Genomic DNA, 6,339 nt, shown 5'->3' with positions numbered 1-6,339 from the left:
GCAGAGATTTCCAGGAATCGTGTCAGTTCAGTTGCTCATTTGTGTCCAAGTCTTTGCGACCCCATGGACTGCAGCACACCAGGCCTCCCTGTCCATCACCAACACTCAGAGTTTACTCAAACTCATGTGCATTGAGTTGGTGATGTCATCCAAACATCTCATCCTCTGTCATCCCCTTCTCCTGCCTTCAATCTTTCCCAGCATCAGGGTCTTTTCCATTGAGTCAGTTCTTATCTGGTGGCCAAAGTATTGGAGTTTCACTTCAGCATCAGTCCTTCCAATGAATATCTAGGACTGGTTTCCTTTAGGATGGACTGGTTGGATTTCCTTGCAGTCCAAGAGACTCTCAAGAGACTTCTCCAACACCACAGTTCAAAAGCATCTATTGTTCAGCACTCAGCTTTCTTTGTAGTCCAACTCTCACATCCATACATGACTACTGGAAAGACTATAACTTGGACTAGACGGACCTTTGTTGGTAAAGTCAAGTCTCTGTTTTTCAATATGCTGTCTAGGTTGTTCATAGCTTTTCTTCCAAGAAGCAAGCATCTTTTCATTTCATGACTGCAGTCACCATCTGCAGTGATTTTGGAGTCCAAGAAAATAAAGTCTCTCACAGTTTCCCCATCTATTTCCCATGAAGTGATGGGACCGGATGCCATGATCTTAGTTTTCTGAATGTTGAGTTTTAAGCCAACTTTTTCACTCTCCTCTTTCACTTTCATCAAGAGGCTCTTCAGTTCTTCACTTTCTGCCATAAGGGTGGTGTCATCAGCGTATTTGAGGTTGTTGATATTTCTCCTGGCAATCTTCATTCCAACTTGTGCTTTATCCAGCCTGGCATTTCTCACGATATACTCTGCATATAAGTTAAATAAACAGCATGACAATATACGGCCCTGATGTACTCCTTTTCCAATTTAGAAAATAGAACCAGTCTATTTTTCCATGTCCGGTTCTAATTGTTGCTTCTTGACCTACATACAGATTTCTCAGGAAACAGGTCAGGGGGTCTGGTATTCCCATCTCTTGAAGAATTTCCCACATTTTATTGTTATCCGCACAGTCAAAGGCTTTGATGTAGTTCATAAAGCAGAAGTAGATGTTTTTCTGGAACTCTCTTGCTTTTTTGATGATCCAAGGGATGTTGGCAATTTGACCTCTGGTCCCTCTGCCTTTTCTAAATCCAGCTTGAACATCTGGAATTGTGTCAAGGCCCACTTTTTGGTTCTTGATGATCCCCTTGGAACTGTCATGGTGTCTCTGGGTATGTCAGCTTGCTAATGTGTTATAATACTCATCTGTTGCAATACTAATGTGTTACAATACTCATGTGTTACACTGAATAATATACTAAGCATCAGGAACTAGTCAAGTTGCCTTGTCTGCCATTTTGGACACATTCATTTTGTTCTAACCAGTTTAAGTTCTGCCCTCGGGCTATGTTACTCTTTCAATAGTTGTGCCCTTTCCCCTTCCCTCCAGTTTCACCACTGTTGCTTCCCCAAGGTCAACGCAACTGGGTCCCCTACTGGGCCCTTGGATTAATTTCCAAAGTTAAAAAAAGAAAACAAGAAGCACAGAAAACAATAGAACACACAGTGAAGCACTCACATTCTCAAGCTACCAAGTATTCTTGACTTCTCTTTTTTTGTTCTATTTTTAATAAACTAAAAAACTTTTTTCAAGTAAAAATAAAAATTTTTTTAAAGTAAACTGAAAGTTTCTCAGTTGTGTCTGATTCTTTGTGACCCCATGGATTATACAGTCCGTGGAATTCTCCAGGCCAGAATACTGGAGTGGGTAGTATTTCCCTTCTCCAGGGGATCTTCCCAACCCAGGGATCGAACCCAGGTCTCCTGCATGGCAGGTGGATTTTTTACCAGCTGAGCCACAAGGGAAGCCCTACAAAGAGTTATGAGGGAAGCGTTTAAAATAAAGCTTGTAGGTAATGGGAAAGCCACTGGACTTGTCACACCTAGGTAAATCTGTCCTGATGGCCTCCTGTTCCACTCTTGGGTTAACGCATCCCTTGAGGCTAGGTTAAAATGCTTGTTTTAACCAATGTTCCTCAGTGACTTCCCCTTCCTTCCATTGCTCCTCCTTGACGTGGGGCTGGAAGTTCCTCGCACCCTATACAACCTTTCCTACCTCTGAACACCAGTCTCTGATAAATTCTCCATGTCATGTGCACATATGACCCAGTCATTTTTAGTCAATTTACCGTTCTGTGGCTCAGCTGGTAAAGAATCCACCTGAAATGCGGGAGACCTGGGTTCGATCCCTGGGTTGGGAAGATCCCCTGGAGAAGGGAATGGCTACCCACTCCAGTATTTTGGCCTGGAGAATTCCATGAACTGTATAGTCCATGGGGTCGCAAAGAGTACACAATTGAGCGACTTTCACTTGCACTTTCTTTAGCATCCTCCTGCTTTAGAACATTTCTCTCACCTCCACTGAGATCCCTCTGTCCTTGCATGTGAGTCTCTGATCTCACCCCTGTTCCAGGCAACTGCAGATCTAACATCACTGTAGACTTGCCTGTGCTGGACATTTCATAGCAGTGAAACCGCACCATATGAGGTTGCCACAACTTTGGTTGGGCTGCTGTGCCCACCACCAAGATGTTGTGAATTTTGTCTTGTTGGATTGTTCCTTGTTTTCCTTACAGAAGCTGTGCCCTTGGCCTCAGGTCTGAGGAGCACTTCCCTGCTAACATGGGTGACTGCTGCTGAACCCCCAGGCTTGCACTTCCAGCCTATCTTCCTGCTATGTCCATGGAGGCTGAAGCCCACGAGCCCTCCTCCCCTCCACTCTGCCCATTTCGTGTTTAAGATGCTGGCTAACTCTTCTCTTTTTGTTTTATCTTCATTTTAGTTTTCTTGAAGTATAGTTGGTTCATAATGTGTTAATTTCTGGTGTTCAGCCCAGTGATTCAGTTACACATGTATACATTTTTTAAATATTCTTTTCCATTAAGGTTTAATCGCAGGATATAGAATATAGTTCCCTGTGTAGGACCTTGTTGTTTGCTGCTGATTGCTGATTTAGTTGCTCAGTCATTTCTGACTCTTTGCAACCCCATGGACTGTAGCCCACCAGGCTCCTCTGTCTGTAGGATTCCCCAGGCAAGAATACTGAAGTGAGTTGCCATTTTCTTCTCCATGGATCTTCCCGACCCAGGGACCGCACTCACGTCTCCTGCATTGGCAGGTGGATTCTTTACCAGTGAGCCACCTGGGAAGCTCACCTTGTTGTTTATCCATCCTATACGTACTAGTTTGTGTCTGCCAGTGCAGGAGACACAAGTTTGGTCCTTGCCTCTCCTACCCTTGGCAACCGCAAGTCTGTCCTCTGTGTCTGTGTATCTGTTTCTGTTCATAGATAGGTTCATTGTGTCATGTTTTAGCTTCCACATATAAATGATATCTTATGGTATTTGTCTTTCTCTGGTTTAATTCACTTATTACTAGAATTCCTAGGTCCATTCATGTTGCTGCAAATGGTATTATTCCATTCCTTTTTTATGGTCAAGTAATATTCCATTATATATATGTATCACATCTTCTTTAGCCATTTATGTCAATAGCCATTTAGATTGTTTCCATGTCTCAGCTATTGTAAATAGTGCTTCTGTGACCTCTAGAGTGCATATATCTGTTTTGTTTTTTTTTTTTTTTTTTTCGGCTGTGTGGCATGTGGGATCAAACCTTGCCCCCTGCAGTGGAAGCGTGGAATCGTAACCACTGGGCAACCAGAAGATACCTGTGTATGTCTTTTTGATTTATGGTTTTGTTCGGATATATGCCCAAGAGTGAGACTGCTGGATCACATGGCAACTCTGTTTTTAGTTTTTTATGGGACCTTCATACTGTTCTCCATAGTGGCTGCACCAACTTGCATTTCAACCAACAGTGTAGGAGGGTTTCCTTTTCTCCTCACCCTCTCCAGCGTTTATTATTTGTAGACTTTCTAATGATGGCCATTCTGCTGCTGTGAGGTGATACCTCACTGTAGTTTTCATTTGCAGTTCTCTAATAATTAGCCATGTTGAGCATCTTCCTGTGCCTGCCCGCCATCTGTATGTCTTTGGTTAATTCTTTTAACTTTAGGATTCATCTTTTAAAAACGAGGATGGTTTCCTTGCTGCCTGTCTTCGGAAGCTTCCTTACTCCTTAGCGTGTCTCCTCCACATCCCCACATCACCGTTAGTCCACAGACAGCCCTGAAGGCTGGCTTGTCCCTGCCTGGGACCCACTCAGGATTGCTTAGGTCCTTTGCTCCCTACTGACCTGGAAGCCTCACCTCTTCTTTTGAAATAAAGGTGATTCACATAACACAAAAAGTAACCATTTTAGAGTGAACAATTCAGTGGATTTTAATATAGTTGCAGTGTTGCATAATCACACCTCCATTTAATTCCAGAATATTTTCCTCCAATAGCTCTCAATTTTCCCCTCTCTCCAGCCCCTGACAATGAATAATCTCTGCTGATGTTTCTGTGAATTTGCATATTCTGGATATTTCACGTAAATGACATCATATTATATGTTGTCTTTTGTATCTGAGTTTTTTCACTTAGCATAATGTTTTCAAGGTTCATGTTTGCTGGAGCACATACTAGTACCTTGTTGTTTCTTTTTATGGTTATGACTCCATTGTATGAAAATACCACGTTTATCTATCCATTCATAATTCGGTGGACATTTGGGTTGTTTCCACCTCTGACCATTGTGAATCATGCTGCTGTGGCCAGTGCTTTACCAGGATTTGTTTGAACAGCGTTTTCAGTTCCTTCGGATGCATACGTAGTTCACTGCTGGATCAAAGTGGTAAGTCAATCTTTAGCCATTTGAAGAAATGCCAAATTTTTTTCCAGGATGACTACACTACTTTACATTCCCACCAGCAAGGTAGGAGGGTTCCAATTTCTCCATATCCCTGCCAATACTGTTATTTTCAGAGAAAGAAATGTTTGTTTTATTCATTATTTATTTGGCAGCACTGGGTGTTAGTTGGGGCATGTGGGATCTAGTTCCCTGACCAGAGGTTGAACCCAGGCTGCGTGCATTGGAAGTTCGGAGTGTTAGCCACTGGCCTACCAGGGAAGCTCTTATTTTAATTGTTTTTTTAAACCATCCCAAGTGGGTGTGAATCAGTATCTCACCATGGTTTGACTCGTGGTTCTCTAATGACTAACGATGTTGAATGTCTTTTCATGTGCTTATTCTCCAAGCCCATTTGTATATCTTCTTTGGACCTTCTCTCCTTTTTCAACAGTTGTATTGAAGTATAATTTATATGCCATAAAGTACACCCATAGCAGATATACTTCATATTGTGCAGCCATTGCCACAATCCAGTTTTATAACATTTCTCTCTACCTAGAAGCTTCTTTCACGGGAATTCCCTGGCAGTCCTGTGATTAAGATACCCTACTTCCACTGCAGGGGTCATGGGTTCAATCCCTGGTCAGGGAACTAAGATCAGCATGCCTCACTGTGCGGCTAAAAAAAAGTAGATAACAGGAGAAACTTCCTTTGTGCAGTCTGTGTCCATTTCCGCTCCAGCCCCAGCTAGTCACTGCTCTGGCGTCTGGCTGGAGGTTTACAGCCCCCTCAATGAGGATGGGTGGGGGACAGTGGATCCTGGCTTCTGGCAGGACCTGCCCCATCCAGATGGCCTCTCTCCCTGCCTCCAACACCCCCTTCAGCTCCCGTGGATGGAAAATGTGATCTAAAGACTTGCTGGGCTTTGGGCCAAATGTCGTTGGCTGGAACCCCTCACAGCTGGCAGGATATGAGTGCTATCGCGTCCCATGTAGGTTCTTCTGCTGCTGCTCCTAAGGGGGCGCAGTGGTGGCTGGCTCCTCTCAGTCACGTCCCCACCGCTGTTCACCTTGCAGTGTATACGGCATGTATTGGGGCCTGCTCCAGACTCATTACCGCCTGGGAAATGATGTTTTCTGAATTCTAGCATTTAATTATCTCATCAAGGACTGGGACCATGTGTTGCCCTGAAACACAGTTTCCTTTAGGAAGACAGCATCAGTCTGCATTCTCAGTGAGGAGATGCTGTAGAAGCAGCACCATGTGGTGGCAGATGGCCCTATTTTTCTGACTCTTTTTTTAAAAAATTTTAAGCTATAACATTTTCAGAAAGACTTTTATTCGCTTTGCTGCTGCTGCTGCTAAGTCGCTTCAGTCGTGTCCAACTCTTTGTGACTCCATGGACTATAGCCGACCAGGGTCCTTTGTCCATGGGATTCTTCAGGCAAGAATAATGGACTGTGTTGCCATTTCTTCTCCAGGGGACTCTTCTTTTTGAGAACCCTTGGGC

This window comes from Bison bison, unplaced genomic scaffold, assembly GCF_000754665.1.
Source record: "Bison bison bison isolate TAMUID 2011002044 unplaced genomic scaffold, Bison_UMD1.0 scf7180017864383, whole genome shotgun sequence".
NCBI classification, from domain to species: Eukaryota; Metazoa; Chordata; class Mammalia; order Artiodactyla; family Bovidae; genus Bison; species Bison bison.
Note: the sequence above shows the minus strand (reverse complement) of the source record.